General features: G+C 27.5%; 1 long non-coding RNA gene across 1 annotated transcript; it reads right to left on the bottom strand.

The window, feature by feature from the left end:
• Positions 1-79: 79 nt before the first annotated feature.
• On the bottom strand, positions 80-18,128 carry LOC126264857 (uncharacterized). The gene is made up of 3 exons (XR_007547465.1): positions 17,991-18,128; positions 749-820; positions 80-217 (listed from the first exon to the last, which is right to left on the bottom strand). It is a non-coding gene; the product is annotated as an uncharacterized LOC126264857 (long non-coding RNA).
• Between the last annotated feature and the right edge of the window lie 263 nt (positions 18,129-18,391).

Genomic DNA, 18,391 nt, shown 5'->3' with positions numbered 1-18,391 from the left:
ATGGAAATAAGCATTTATGAGCCCAACAGAACATACATTCCAATAACTACACAAAAACGACATGTGCTCGTTCCTGAAACTTTGATCTTCTTCTTTATATCTTATTCATGTGTCAATGAAGAGACCTTTCACCATCTTCTTCATCACCTCTTACATTTTGTAGGAATAAAACCAATTGGCTGAAGAGACCATGAACCTTTAATTGTGTTATTTGATCCTGAAAATCGAAATTGATAATTTTTTTATATGAATATGTCCTAGAACGAATGAATATTAATTGAAACATTGTAACTAGTGTATACCAATTGTCTTGTATCTTTGTAGCAATGCTTTGATTTTTTTGAAGTAAATGATACAGTTATATTGGTACAAGAACTTAGTAACAACTACCCAGAATCTCCCTGAGTGGAATATCAAATATTCATTAAATAAATTCTCATTATATAAATTTTGAAACATCTTATTCACATAAACTTGTTTTTCAGGAAATAGACACTATTAAAATTATACTTCCCATAGAATTGAGGTTACACAGTAGTTCAATTAGCCTTTTTAAATCAATTTAGACAGTTTATATCAAATTTCCATATTCAGTAAATTATACCACATATTGACATTTTGTTCTTTTTATCACGTTTTGTTTTTTCAACATAAGTAATAATAATAATAAAGCATTTATGTGCTCAACAGAATATGTGTTGCTATAATTAGACAAAATACATAATGTATGATATACATTCAACTACACCTGCTCGTTCCTGAAGCTTTGATACCTTCTTCTACATCTCCTCCTAGATTTTCTGGGAAGAAAACCACATGGCTGAAAAAAAATGAATCATATTTAAACCTGGAAATCTAAATTGAATAATTTTTTATAAACTTAATACTTTTGTAGTAACGATTTAATCATTTTGAAGTAATTGGTACCATCGTATTGTCCCAAAAACTTAGTAACAATTACATGTAACCTTTCTATGTGAAATGCGTTCAAATATTCATTAAATATATTCTCATTATATAATGTAAACCATTTAGAAACATTTTCTTCACTTTAACTTTTGGTAACATCATAAATTTGTGTTTCAGGAAAATAAAAAATATCTTGATTTGGAATTTTACTTGTCTTCTTCCTATCATCACGTTTTGTGATATTCATAATAATAATAAAAATTAGCATTTATTTGCTCAACACTTTCTAATAACTGGACAAAATATTAAATGTAAATGAAAAATATAAATAAATTATAAACGTAATTTAAATAAATTGAAAGGTATTAATATCGTGATAAACAAATCAAAGGAATAATTATTGAAAGTAATTATTGACGTTTTAAAATACACAATATTATGCGTAAATAACAGACACCCTGTATAAAATTTGGGGATGCTTATAATGACGATGAATAATATGGGGGCTGGTTAATGTGTATGTCAAAAATAAACTTCCCATCATCAAAATTGGTGGCTCTACAGACATTTTAGACATCAGGTTTTCAAAAATTTTGTTTTTCAAAAATAAATTAGAAAAGTAGTTCAAGTCAAGTTATAATTGCTAACAAAATTTCAAATCAATACCTTTTTCCGTTCTCCATAAACTTTTAACAAATAAGTTAGATGAATCACTATATAGATAATAATAATAAATAAAATTCGATTTTTTTTAATTTTTGCAACTAGTTTATTTATTTACAATTTATCTTAACAATTTTATATTTTCAAATTTCCAAATATCAGATAAATTAATTTATTGTATAATTAATTTTAATTAACAGTAATTATCTATAATTTATGATTTAACTCGGTTTAAGTAATATTCAATCTTTATCTTATTTTTTCCATTATAAAACCTTTAAAATTTTATTATAAAATAAGTGAAACTGCTCTCAGAAAATTTTAAGAAATTAATTAAGCATAACTGAGTTTCTCAATTGAAACAAATAAATCTTCAGGATTCGCTATTATTTTTATTACTTTGTGAGACGATAATTAACGGCCAATTTCAAATTAAAAATCAAATGTCCATCAAACAAATATGACTTGATTGGTAATTAATTGAGTGAAATATTTTGTCGATAAAACTTTCTATTAATGCTCGTCTCCAATTTATTGTCGATCAAATAAGACAACACCAAAGTCACTTTTACTGAAAACTATTATTATTTATTTAGTCATACTTTATTTATTGCTTGGGAGGATTCCGAATCGCTGAAGTGTTGAAAAAATACTTCAAATCGGTGTCAGTATTTGCATAGATATAAAAACCATGCATTAATTTAAAATAATAAAAAGACTTCGATCATTAAAATCACCACGAACGAAACGGGTTCGCTTACGTAATTTGTCATGGTACCGTATCCCTAAAAGATTCGTATTTGCTCTGCAAATTTATTCAGCGAATCACCTGCATTACTAATTATGGTGGATCGCTATAATTACGTTATTACGGCTTTTAATCGAGGAAATAGCTGCTTATAATCATAAAGAATTGTTTGAACTGTGAAATAATTGTGTACAGTTACGATTTAGTTGATGTGTGGGTGATATATTAATAATTTTAAATGGGATTTCTCGTCTAAAACCGGAGTAGAAAACAATTTTGTGAACACTTTCTTTACAACTATTTGTTAAATGTTATAAATTTTAATGTATCATTGACCTCAAACTTTAAAATTCATTCAATCTTTGGATCAGATAAAAAAACTAATTTAGTTTAATCCGATGCGGAAGCCACTTTCATTGATAACTGTGCTTTAATCAATTGGATCATCGCATCTTTGATTTGTTAATTGTTGAAATTTGTTTTCGTTTCGTTCGTTTACGAAATATTAATGGTTTTTAAGGCTACTCCGAAACATCCAAAAATAATATAATATACAGGGAGATTTATGGAGAATGGAAAAAGTTATTGATTTGTTTGAGTTTTTAGCAATTATAACTTGACTTGAACTACTTTTCTAATTTATTTTGATCTAAATTTCATTTCTGATCATTCATTCATTACATAATTAATTGTAATTTTTTTCAAAAAATTTTTGATAGATGGTCTCATTAAATTGTTGTACAGCAATCAATATTGATGCCTGAACACAGACTATTATTAAAATCTATTGAATCAATAACAAGGTAATTATAGATTTCTCCTAAAAACTCAACTTCTAATTCACTAAATTAATTATCAAGACATTCGAGTTATCAAGTAAATATGACACGTAATTCTCACCCTTAACACACTATTGACAATCAATTTCACTCGAAGTGTTGATGTTTCACTGTATTACCAAAGTAATTCTATTAATTTACCATTTCGTATTTTGGCAAAGGTTAAACTCATCTAATATACATACAGGGTGACCCATTTGAAAGCTGGACACCCTTATAAAATTTGTATTTTTTGCTTGATTTTGGCAAACGTATTTTTCAATTGTAAAACATGAAAATATGTAATTATAGAAAAATTCCCACATTTTTTGGCCGAAAACCAAAATCTACAGGGTAACACCCCCTCAAATGGATATGTACCAAATTATTATTAAAAACATTGTGGACGCTCATAAATTTATTTTTTTTTAATTAAGTAGTCTATGGAATAATGATTAGTATAATATTCAAGTATTGCTGATAAATAAACTATTTTATTTTTACAGTTTATTCTATAAACTACTTAATTTAAAAATTTAAAGTTGGCAGTTATAGAGACTGCCGATAGAAGTGAAAACTTTTAGTGAGAACTTTTAGTATTAAAATTTGAAATTTCAAAATTGAATTAAATGTATCAACATCAATCTGGTTTTCACCTCTATTGACACTCCGAGCAACAATTTTATGCATGTTTATATGGTTTTTTATTATTTAAATATATTACGGGCTGTACAAGATCATGATAAAATGTAAATACAATTCAATTGAAATAACAATTAATATACAATTTATGGATAGTATTTGTATTTATTTAAATTTTCAATGTACTTGATTTTTAACATTATTTTAATTGATTGCATCATTGTCATCATTAATTTCAACAATACTTAGACTTTTTGTACTTTTAATTATTTCATTTTGTTCTAAATAAGATACAATAGGCTTATGGTAACTAAAGTAAGAAATGAAAATGTTTGTTTCAAATTTATCTAAGTATCGTGTAAAAGCGGCATCGATTGGCGTTTTATGTTTTGTAGTACTGAGTTTTCGATCAATGGACATATTTAAATAAATTTTTCACTAAATTCATTCAATTTCACTTAAGATATACACAGCACTATATGTCAATTGTATAGCTACAGATATACTTGTATAAGCATGTCGGTGACGCGAACGCACGAGATTTCACCCATCCAAAAAGTGACTAAGGCGTACAGCACACTGCGCGTACGCCAGTCATGAACATGTCAATGAAGCGAACACATAATATTTCCCTACCAAAAAGTGGCCAACGCGACTATGGTAAGAGAATTGGGCGCTGATTTTTCCTTGAAAGTACATCAGAAATAAAGATGATCCTGAAAATTTCGTACATTTCTATATAGAGATTCTTTTCAGACGGCATTCTCCTCTATGAACCCTTCACTTTCAAAACAGTAATAGACATTAGCATCAAACTCATTTCCGGCGGCAGACACATAGTTTGTTAGTCTAGTAACCGAGTAACATCTTTTTTCTTTCGTCTGAGTTTATTAGCAAAAGAAGGACGAGCATGTCGGTGACGCGAACCAATAAGATTTTCCCCTACCGAAAAGTGCCCAACGCGGTTGGGCACTTTTCGGTAGGGTTTTCACATCAAAAATTAAACACATATTTTTTCTGTAATTGGTATATACCGATTTCAGAGGGTACTAAAAATTACCCTGTAAGTTTTACTTTTAGGACAAAAACCTGACATTTTGACAATAAGTATATATTTTCATGCTTCAGAATGGTAAAAAAATCGAACAAAAAATACAAATTATATAAGAGTATCCCGCTTTTAAATGGAACACATTGAATTTTAATTTTTTAATTTTGATTTTTTAAATTTTACATATAATTGTAAATAAAATGATTATACAATATTCTATACCTAAACCCCATAGTTATTAATTTTTTCCCAAAAATTTTGACAGATTGAAAATCTAACTAAAATGTATGTAAAACCACCAATTTTTAAGCTGGAAAGTTTATTTTTAGCATACTCCATTCTATCAAATACCTTTCATTTTGTGCATATTGAAACTTCAAAAACTTTGTTATTTTCAATAGAACATGTACATTTTAGCATAATTAAATTGAATATTTAAAAATCTTTCAATTACTATAAACATTCTCTATACATAAAATGAATATTAACGGTGATTTTACCAATTACAAAATTATCAATTGCATTCTGAAAAAACTATGAACAACCACTTTAAATGACAACAAATCATTAATCGCTGTGACAAAAAATGAAGGAGAATTAGGTAAACCCACCTTGCAAACCACTAAATATTGCGTGCAAATGTAATTATAATAAATAAGAAGAAATTGAAAATTTTTATTTAATTTTATTTCAGTTCCTGAACAGGAAATATGGAAAAGAAGACGAACAATTACTTTTATTATATACTAAATATGCCAAAAATTTTCGGCGTGACCCTTTCACTAATAAAACTCAGTTGCGAAGTTGCGACACGTTCCCAAACACAAAACAGTTACTCAGATTCGTTCGTAAAAACAATTATGGTTGGAGAGTCGCTTCGTTAATTTTCTAGACGAGAAAAAAAAACGCCGCAATGAGAAACATTAAAAGAAGAAATTACGTGGCAAATTAGTAATGAAATTTATGTAACGAAATAATCAGTTGTGAAATCCTTTCAACATTTATGTGAATTAATCTTCAAACATGCTTATATTATGCCGCTCTGTAAACAATAAACAAAGGTGGGGAATTGTGGTGAATTTGAGGATATAATTAAAGAAGATCGTGCGATCCTTCAGACTCTCCATTGGATCACAGGATAAAAGTAGTTGAGGAAACGAATCGGAATTGTGAAATGATTTAACGTTAAGTGAAATTGACGAGATTATTTTTTGATTGCCATCGTAATTAAACGGCGACTTTGTATTTCGTCCAGTTTGATCGATGGACGTGACGAGAGGCGATTCCGTGGAACACAATTTAAAGGTAAAATCAAAGTTGCTGCCAATGAACCAGAATGGACGCAATCCAATTACGCAACCGCCATATTCGTTTATGGAAGAACAATCCGACGAATAGACGTGTGATCACCTGAAATTAGTGTGACCTGCATAATGTAATAAATAATTCATATAAAAAGACCATTGCGTTACCGTTTCAATGTTAGATCTGCAACCGGACTAATCCCATTATTCCGTAATTAAAAAGAACCGCTCGTCACTAGAGAGACAATCGAATTAAATTTTGTAATGATTTTCATCATTTCCATGTGAGCATTTTACTAAGCGTTTTAAGGTGCAATTATTTTCTTGATGTGTATCCGGCGTTTGCTCATTTTTCACACGCACTTGCATCGACGCAATAAAAGCCGTTCACGTTTCGAGTGTTGAATGTTACAGCACATAAACAAAACTCATACTACATATTAATCAATGGGGCATTGTTTATACATTCGTATTTGTTTTTAATATTGCCATTCTTTATTGATGCGTTCATTTGAGGTAACGCAGAATCATTTTGCAATGTATAAATTTGCTCATTTAAGTTATTGACTGGTTGGAAAATTGTTGAATCATTTGGTTATTCTTATTAATTAGCAATTTACAGTGCTGACATATATTTTCTTTAAATTATTATACCACGTGAATTAAATCAGTGTTGATTTAAAATGCTTTTACACAAAGTTTTATACTTTAATTAATTGTTACACTGAATGAATAAGGCGGGAATTTTATTGAAAAATGATTATAATAACATTTAAAATATTTAAATACATATCAAATAATGTTAGAATTAGAAAAGTAAATTAGAATAAAACTAAATCTTAATTTTAAACTGTAAAATTTTTAATAAGATTAAAATCAAATTAAAAAATAATTTCCAAAATCAAATTTTATAATATAGTTAATATAAATTTAAAGATATAATTTATAAACTGGTTGGAAAATGGTTGAATATTTGGGAGTTTCAGATTACTGTTATTAATTAGATGTTTTAAATACTGACACTACCACATAAATTAATCATTTTTGATTTGACATGCTTCTACACAAACTTCTAGATTTTAATTAATTGTTATAAAGTATTAAAAAAATGAAAATTTTATTGAAGAAATATTATAATATTATATATATATATATATATATATATATATATATAATATTATAATATATATATATATATATATATATATATATATATATATATATATATATATATATATCAGATAATATTATATAATAATTAGATAATTAAATTATAATAAAACTGAAAATCTAAATTTTAAACTGTAAAATTTTGAAATGGAAGAATAAAATTAAATTACTGAATACTCCAAAATAAAATATTATAATACAGTTAAAGCAAATTAAAAGAAATAAATTACTAACTGGTTAGAAAATGGTTGAAAATTTTAGAGTTTCAGATTAGTATTATTAATTAGCAGTTTAACATGCTGACATAAATTTTCTTTAAACTACCACATAAATTAAATCAATGTTGATTTGAAATGCTTCTATACAAAGTTCTAGATTTTGATTGATTGTTATACTGAATGAAAAAGATGAAAATTGTATTTAACAAATATAATAATAATATTTAAAATGTTTAAATATATATCAGATAATATTATAATAATTAGATTAGTAAATTAGACTTAAACTGTAAAATTTTGAGCAAGAAGAATAAAATTAAATTAATGAATAATTTGGAAAATAAAATGTTATAATATAGTTAATGTAAGATATAAATTATTAACTGATTGGAAAATGGTTAAATATTTGGTTTCAGATTACTCTTATTAATTATCAGTTTAAAATACTAACATGATTTTTTTTTTAAACTACCATATAAAAGTTAATTTGAAACACTTATATACAAAATTTTAAATTTTATTTGATTGTTGTATTGAATGATAACTTGAAAACTTTTTATTGAAGAAATATTATATATAATATTTAAAATATTTAAATATATATCAGATAATATTATAATAAAGAAAAGTAAATTAGAATAAAATTAAATTTTAATTTTAAACTGTAAATTTTTGAGGAGGAAGAATAAAAAGAAAAATTCCAAAATCAAATATTATAATATAGTTATTATAGTACTTTTAAAATACTGATATAAATTGTCTTTAAATTACCATATAAATGAAATTAGTGTTGATTTGAAATACCAAACTTTTTATATTTGGATTAACTGTTATATATAATAATATTTAAATATATATCAAATAATATTTTAGTAGTTAGAAAAGGAAATTAAAATAAACTTATCAGTTTTAATTTTAAACTGTCAAATTTTAGAAGAATAAAATAAAATTAATGAATAATTTCCAAAATAAAATATTATAAGTAGTTTAAGTAAATTTAAAAATAAAAAATTACTAATTGTTTGGAAAGTGATTGAATTTAAACTACCAAATAAATGAAATCAATTGTTGATTTGAAATACTTATACACAAATTTCTAAATATAAATTAATATTGAATGAACAAGATGAAAATTTTATTGAAGAAATATTATAATAATATTTAAAATGTTTAAATATATATCAAATAATATTATACTAATTAGAAAAGGAAATTAAAATAAACCTAACAGTCTATTAAATTTTAAACTGTCAAATTTTGAACAGAAAGAATAAAATAAAATTAATGAATAATTTACAAAATAAAATATTACAATATAGTTTATGTAAATTTAAAGATAAAGAATTACTAATTGGTTGGAAAATGGTTGAATATTTGGGAGCCTCAGATTACTTTTATTAATTAGTCGTTTAAAATATTGACATAAATTTTCATTAAACTACCATATAAATAATATCAACGTTGATTTGAAATACTTCTACACAAAGTTCTGGATTTGGTTTAACTGTTATGTTTAATGAATAAGATGAAAATTTTATTGAAGAAATATTATAATAATATTTAAAATGTTTAAATATATATCAAATAATATTATAGTAATTAGAAAAGAAAATTAAAATAAACCTAAAAATCTTAATTTTAAACTGTCAAATTTTGAACAGGAAGAATAAAATAAAATTAATGATTAATTTCCAAAATAAAATATAACAATATAATTTATGTAAATTTAAAGATAAAGAATTACTAATTGGTTGGAAAATGGTTGAATATTTGGGAACCTCAGATTACTTTTATTAATTAGCTGTTTAAAATATTCACATAAATTTTATTAAACTACCATATAAATAATATCAATGTTGATTTGAAATACTTCTACACAAAGTTCAAAGTTCTAGATTTGAATTAACTGTTATGTTGAATGAATAAGATGAAAAAATATAAAACACAGATTGTTGAACAACATTAAAAAACAAATAGTATAATAAAATATAATTTTAAAATTAGTGCAAGGTTAAATAAAATTATTGTATACGGTTATTAATTTGAAGAGAAGAATAAAGTTAACGTTAACCGATTTTTTTTTATGTTCAAATTCTGAAAACATTTTGAGATACCTCAGTTTCCGTAACTGAAGTCAATCATTTACAAGTTAAGGAATCCAGCTTATTACTAGACTTTCCAAGACACTAAACGATTCGTGTTCACAACAATTTGTGAGTATGCACTGCGTGATGTGAAAGCTGACATAATCCTTAAAAAACACTAACAATCTAAAATTTTAAAATAAACAACCGATAATTAAATAGACAAATTACGCGCATCCACCATAATTCGAAGCGTTCAAGTGTGTCGCAACGCAATCCAGCATTTAGAAAATTTCGCGGTACAATTAGAATTTGCACTGAAAATCGCAGTTGACGACGCGAATTGAATAAGTAAACGGTCGTTTGCGATTCACCCGGTGTTAGACCGATATAGCAATAGAAGTCGATTGGAATATGAAGCGGCCGAATGAGGTCAGATGTGGCGATTGCCATCTCCTTCGGTTGCGTCAAAACAAATCTCATTTAATTTATTGACATTGTAATTTATGTGTCGTGAACGTTTGATCGGAATGCAAAAATTTTGCTACTGTGCCATTTAAAGTGGGCGCCACTTGATTGAAATCTTTGTTTTCGTCGCTTATTAATTTGTGCAAATTGTAAAATATGCACAATTTAGATGGGTTTAACCTTGGCCAAAATACGAAATGGCAAATTATTAGAATTACTTTAGTAATGCAGTTGAACTTCGACAAGTCGAGTGAAATTGATTGTAAATTGTGTGTTAAGAGTGAGAATTACGAATTTGTGGAATGAACTCTAAATAAAAGCACACACCTTATTTTTCAACAATATTGGAATATTATACTAATAATTATTATTTAGACTACTTAATTAAACAAAACAAATATATGAGTACTCATAATTTTTTTAGGGGGTGTTTAATCTAGTAGTGTAGTCAGATTTTCTATAAAAAATATGTTAGTATGTAGTTTCCCATTGCGGCGTTTTTTTTTTCGTATAAAAAATTGACGAAGCAACTCTCTAACCATAATTATCTTTACAAACGAATCTGAGTAACTGTTTTGTGTTTGGGAACGTGTCACAACTTCGCTAACTAACTTTTATTGGTGAAAGGGTCACGCCGAAAATTTTTGGCAGAATTAGCATATAACAAAAGTAATTGTTTGTCTTCTTTTCTACATATTCAGTTCTGGAACTGAAATAAATTTAAATAAAAATTTTCAATTTCTTCTTATTTATTGTATTTACATGTAAATACAATAACATTTGCACTTAATAATTACTGGTTTGTCAGTAAGGTGGGTTTACCTAATTCTCCTTCCTTTTTTATCACAGAGATTAATGATTAGTTGTCATTTAAAGTGGTTGTTCATAGTTTTTTCAGAGACAATGCAATTGACTCTTAATATTCATTTTATGTATAGAGAATACAGTAATCGAAAAAGTTTTAAATATTCAATTTAATTATGCTAAAATATACATGGAAATATTCTATTGGAAATAACAAAGTTATGAAAGTTTCAAGATGCACAAAATGAAACGTATTTGATAGAATGGGGTATGCTAAAAATTTCCAACGTAAAAATTGGTGGCTTTACAAACATTTTAGCTAGATCTTCAATTTGTCAAAATTTTTGAGAAAAAAATTAATAATTCAAAAACTATTGGATTTAGGTATAGAATATGGCATAGTCGTTTTATTTACAATTACATATAGAGTTTAAACATTCAAAATTAAAAAGTTAAAATACAGTGTGTCCCATTTAAAAGCGGGACACTCTTATAAAATTCGTATTTTTCGTCCTATTTATCAAAATGTCACGTTTTTTGTCCCAAAAGTAAAACTTACAGGGTAATTTTTAGTACTCTCTGAAATGAGTATATACCAAATTACTGAAAAATTTATGCACATTAATAATTCTTCAGTATTTTAATTTTTTAATTAAGTAATTTTTAACTGTAAAAAATAGCACATACCTTAGTTTTCAACAATATTAGAATATTATACTACAAAAAAAATAAATTTATGAGTATGCATAATTTTTTTAATAATAACTTGATATACACCCATTTGAAGGGGTGTTTAATATAGTTGTGTAGTTAAATTTTGTATAAAAATTTTGCTAGAATGATTTTTTCAATTTTCACACCTAAAAAAATGTGTAATTTATATATATATATTATACATATTTTCATGTTTTACAATTAATAATAGATTTGTCGAAATAGTAAATTATAAGAATTACTTTGGTAATACAGTTCAACTTCAACAACTCGAGTGAAATTGATTATAAATTATGGGTTAAGAACGAGAATTACGTGTCATATTTATTTGATAACTCGAATATCTTGATAATTCGTTAAGAAGCTGTGTTTTTGGGAGCAATCCCCAATTCTCTTGTTGTCCATTCAATAGATTTTAATAATTGTCAGTGTTCAAGCATGTTTCATGTTAATGAAGTTTCTAATATTAATTATTTGAACCACTTTTATTCCAAAAATGAATGTTGCCAAAAATTAAATTAATATAAATAAGCACACAGTCTTCTTGAATTAATACATTCACTTGTCTGATTCGCGATTTACAACGGTGTTTTTGTTGTTAGATAATCATATTGTTACGTCGAAACGTTACACGGTAGAACATCAAATTCCGCGTTTCATCCACCTTTCATGGTGTACACTTTTATCTCCTCGTTTGTGCGATTGTTAATGAATAATTAATTGTCTTGATGACTCATAAAATATTGTAATTGTGCAATTTGCCTTCTTTAGAAATACATTGACTGAAATTAATTACCTTTTATTAATCATTACAACTGCCAATCACCTGTTCAAACAGTAGTTTAGCAATAAGTATATATATTTTTTAAAATATGTGTCTTTTTTAAATAAATTTTAATGGTAAATTTTGTCACAGGTAACATTCTTCTAGTAAATATTCTGAATCAATGAGTTTTGAGATAAGGTTACATAACTGGATATAAAATATCCTGTAATATGCTGTTAAATAATTAGGATTGTATTATCGATCTCAAATTTAATGTTATGTGATGATATAAACTATAGAAGAAAAACCTTGACATAGTAAATAAGTGTTGACACGGCATTAATTATTTGTAGGCAGTGCTTATTTTTATCACCAAATTTAAACTGTTAAAATTTGTAATATTCACATAATGGTAAAAATTGGAACAACTTGTATTTTGTACAAAAATATTCAAGAATTCAGTATCTCTCTAATATTTTTTTGTTATGGTCGTATACTATACCAAGGAAAGGAATCCCAAACCAAAAATTTCTTTCAACCGTGTTTCATAGTTTTTATAGTGTATCTGGGATCCAAACTTTCATTAGGAGGATGATGAATATATTTTTTTCACTTCAATTCAAAGTATCCTTCACAAAATTCTATATTGAAATATATTTTTTATATTGAATGCCACTACTGTATATTTATTTTAATAAGAAAAATTGAAAAAATCGAGACAAAAGTAACAGAAAAATCTTTATTAGGAGGACGATGAATATATTTTTTACCATCTAATATTGTTCTGTCACTTCAAAGTGCCCTTCGCCAAAATTTTGGATCATAATTTATACATTTTTTCAGAATATTGAAATATATTTTTTACATTAAGTAGACAAAATCTGAATTAAATCCTTTTATGAAATGTCTAACAAAATGTATTGTTGTAAATTTTATGCTATTTTAATGAGAAAAATTGAGACAAAAGTAACAGAAAAATTTTAAAATATATTATAAAATAAAATATACAAAAATCAACATTGAAAAAACATTAATTCAAGCAATGTTACATAAAGAAGAGCCTTGGCATAGTAAATATTAATACAGCATTAATTGTTAATGGTCAATGCTTAGCTTTTTAATCACCACATTAAACTTTTTAATTTTTTTTTAATGTAGAAAGAAATGTATTAATTTTAATTTAAACTTTAATACACGGTTGAATAATAAATGTTCATTTACCACTAAAATATTGCGTAAAAGAAAGTAAACGAATATGTACAATTTAGATTAGTCTTGTGAATTAAAATTTATGTGTAGTTTCACCAAATTTCATTTAATTTAATATTTGCATTCAGAAGTGTTCCTAAAAAATAATTACAATTTATATAATGTCACATTTAATTATACCCACCGGGTAATTAACTCCGGCTAAACTCGGTAATTTTGTTGACATACCTCATTTTAATTATAGTTTCTGGGTACGTAACGTTGATTATAAAATAATAAATAAACTAGTTTTATTAAATTATTACAAATTCTCAAACAACGAATATTACAACAACGTATATAGGTATTCAAATGTAAACAACACACAATTGTGTTTCCCAATTGATATCTTGGCAAACGAGCCGAATAGTTATCGTAACCGGGAAAATTTGCGTAATTCTCAAATAATTTTTCTCGGCCTTCGCGGCTACTTTATTGCAGATGGCTAATGTAATTTTTTTCGTGTTATATTTGCTCGCGGTATTGACATACATTAATCTGCGTTTTCAATAACCGTTTTTACGCAAGGCGGATCGTTAATATCAAATTGATCGGTATTCTTCTCGTGGTAATAATCTTTCTTCATCTAGGATTTTATGTCGGGACGTGGGAGTGGTTAATTATTTTCTAAAATTCATGTTCAGGTATGTAACACGTAGTTTTTTGAACATTCAGAAAGTTCGCATCATCAACATGTAATTTATTCCGGGTTAATTACTTATGGTAATTTTTTTTTCTGGATTTCATCTTCTGTGCAGCTTTATACATTTATACAAATATTGGACGATGTCTGGAAAGTTGAAAGATTTATCAATGAGGATAATAATAATAATAATAATCATTTATTTTCCCATAACTACAAATACTGGACGAAGTTATATCTGAAAGGAGTAATAACAGAAGGATTTATCAACAATGATGATAATAATAATAATAATTTATTTGCCCAACAAAACATACAGTAGTGGTCATTACTACATGTGTTATGATGTGAACTGTTAAAATAATAACTAACATTTACTTATGTTATAAAATGTTGGACATATTTTTCTGAATTGAGCTGGACATAAATATAGTAACTTTAATTTTCAACAGATAACAGCATAACCAGATCTAAATATATGACATGTCCATATTCTTCTAAGCTTCTTGATTTGTTGTGAAAAGATGTTTAAATTTATATAATTTTGAATGTTGAATTTGGATATCAGAGTGACCCCACATATTTTCTGTGGGTTTAATATCTGAAGATTGTATCGACTAATGCAAAATATTGAGGGATTCATTTAATCATTCCATCACAATTTTGGATTTGTGTTTAATAAAATGGTAAAAAATATACTCATCGTTCTCCTAAATAAAGTTTGGATCCCAGATATACTACACTTTCAGTGGGAAGACGGAAACATTGCTCTCCAGACAAGAGGAAAATAATAATTAACATGAAATATCAAGGATTAAATATTACTGATATGGTTAACAACTTATGATGCTTCAGAAAAAATGTTTATAATAATTATTAACAAATATGATACAACATACCCAATTAAAAATTAAAAAAAAAAATGTTCTAAAAAAAAGTTATAGGCAGTTATAGAGACTACTGATAGAAGTGAAAACTTAGAACTTTTAGTATTAAAATTTGAATATTCATAATGTTTGAATTATATTTATCACCAATCTGGTTTTCACATCTATTGACACTCTGAGCAACAATTTTATGCATGTTTGTATGGTTTTTTATTATGTAAATATATTACAGGCTGACAAGATCATGATAAAATATAAATACAATTCAATTGAAATAACAATTAATATACAATCATATTATTTATGGATAATATTTGTATTTATTTAAATTTCAATGTACTTTATTTTTAACATTATTTTAATTGATTGCATCATTGTCATCATTAATTTCACCAATACTTAAACTTTTTATACTTTCAGTTACTTCATTTTGTGGCTTATTGTAGCTAAAGTAAGAAATGAAAATGTTTGATTCAAATTTATCTAAGTATCGCGTAAAAGCGGCACCGGTTGTCGTTTCGTGTTTTGTAGTACTGAGTTTTCGATCATTGGACATATTTAAATAAATTTTTCACTAAATCCATTCAATTTCACTTATAAGATATACACAACACTATACGTCAACTGTATAGCTACAGATATACTGCTATAAGCATGTCGGTGACGCGAACGTACGAGATTTCAACCATCCAAAACGTGTCTAAGGCGCACAGCACACTGCGCGTACGCCAGTCATGAGCATGTCAATGATGCGAACGCATAATAATTCCCTACCAAAAAGTGCCCAACGCAGCTAAAGAAGTTTTCAGTTCTAAAAATACATTAAATCTATTATTATTTGTTAGGACAGGCCAATTTCCAGTTTACACACTTTTGTTGGCGATATCAAAAACAAGTATGTTTTACTTTTGCTTAATAAACATCCCTCCTTCGATTGTAATTGGAACCAAAATATGTACAACTGGTCACTTGATTTCAGATATATCAGATCCATTACTTTTCGACGAAATTGAGCGCGTTGATAACAGGTGGTAAGAGAATTGAGCGCTGATTTTTTCCTTGAAAGTACATCAGAAATAAAGACGGCATTCTCCTCTATGAACCCTCCACTTTCAAAACAGTAATAGATATTAGCGTCAAACTCACTTCCAGCTTAGTTGGAGGCCTTTAACGAAACCAATGCTTGACTAAAAATTTACCTGATTTGAAAATGCTCTCAAATGTACAGCTGTAACTCACGCTCTAGTTCCGAGATTTTATTCTTAAGGTCTAGTTTTCGAGTACATCTTGAAACGCCGGCGGACACATAGTTTGTTGATCTAGTAATCGAGGTTACCAGCCAAATCAACAACTTTTTTTTATCTTCTGAATTTATTAACAAAAGAAGGACGAGCATGTCGGTGACGCGAACCCATAAGATTTTCCCTTACCAAAAAGTGCCCAAGTAAGAAGTTACTTTATTTTTATTTAAAAATATATTATACTTGGTGTAATTAAAAAAGATATGTTTGAATCTATGAGTGAAAGAGTAACTACTACACTTAGACATATTAATATTTAAATTATTACTAGTACACTAGTCACACAGCATCATTATTAGTAAATGTAAATTCTCACAATCAGAGTCAGAATTGATAGATTGGTAAATCATTAATAAGAATGATAATTAAATTTAGCATTTTACAGAATAGTTTCATAAAAGTGATTTTCAAGCAACATCATGAATAAATCGGAAAGAGAAATTTTGTGACCCGTCAAATTTTAACAAATCGTTTATTAATCTAATCATTCCCTAAAACAACAGTAAATCAACTTTTTTTGTGTGATAATCTCATTTCCTCAATTCTCTTTCGATAAGTGAAAGTTTGATCGTCGTTTTTCATTAAAAATCCTCTCAATCATTTTTCACGCACGTCTCACGAACTTGGAATCGCCATGCTAAAAAATCGCAGGAGAAAACCACCACGACTGAGGCACTGAATTTATGTAGATGAGACCGTTAAGGTAATAACTCATGGCGACCCAATTTTTTTCGACAATTAAACCAAAAAAAGCATGTCTGGCACTTGATTCGCCGGTACAAGTTTTCGTGCAAGAAGAGAAAGTTATTGCGGCGAGACGGAGCCGAATTTACGGGTTCGCCCATATTTTCAAACGGCTGAAAAAAATACGCCACCCATGCATTGTTATTAATTTATTCCGAACAACGACGATCCGAGTTGTTTCTAGTCTGGGCGTACGTTGTCGCATTCTTTTAGCTTGATTTAAATAGAAAAAAATTGAGTGGAACGCATTGAATTTATTGTCGTCCGTACTATAAAAGGCCGAGATACAGGCTCGTTAAATAAGTACTGTTTCCGCACTCTCACTCGACTCGGCCGAATGTTTAGCGTCTTCACCGAGATGCGAATAACTTTCTTTGCTCGGGTCATCGGTACCGCATGATGTGATTTACCATTTATTGACCTGTGGCCTTTATTTCTGTGTCCGTTATTAGGACCCTTCACTTCCCACCCAATTACTTGTGAAATTATATATTCAACAGCAATTACACTCCGAACCGACCGTCGACCGAGTCCTCACCTATCGGATTTAATCGAGTGCCTCCCAAACTTTTAGCCGTTTGATAATTAATTTTATTGAACCAGAAATGTTTCTTATATAACTGAAAAAAAGGAGAGGTGCATGCGTTGAGAGATTGTAAAAATATTTTTGGTTTAATTGACGTCTCGTCTTTCTTAATTTGATCAATTAAGCAGACATCTCGCCAAATTACTACACAATATTCAAATTTGTGAAACCAAATTTCGCTTAAATTTTAAATTCACAATAATCTATTGTCTATATACTCACACTTGGGTTCCTTTCAAAGCGGCATAAACAAGTTTTTCTCTGATCCTATTGTTTAGTATACCGCATAAATAAATAAATTTAACATTGTGGACTTTCACAAGTTTGCACCTAAATTGAATGCCGGGCCGTAAATCTGACCCTCGGGGTAACTTTTCCTAAAAAGCATAAATTCACTATTAAAAAATTATTATTGGATAGAAAAATGACGTAAACCGTCTGGGTATGTCGCATAAGTTCCAAAGTTTGCACGTTTGGGAATGCGTAGTGCAAAATTGCTTCCGGCTCGGTCAAGTTGCCTACGATATAAGTGAAAGGTAGGCAGATGTGTCTTGTTTATCAATTCGACTAAACACGCGTCCCATTAATAAAACTGGTAGCGGTGAATTGTTTGAAGTGAAGGG

Source organism: Aethina tumida, chromosome 3 (genome assembly GCF_024364675.1).
Source record: "Aethina tumida isolate Nest 87 chromosome 3, icAetTumi1.1, whole genome shotgun sequence".
NCBI lineage: Eukaryota > Metazoa > Arthropoda > Insecta > Coleoptera > Nitidulidae > Aethina > Aethina tumida.
The sequence above is the reverse complement of the archived record's forward strand: the minus strand, read 5'-3'. Positions and strand labels throughout refer to the sequence as shown.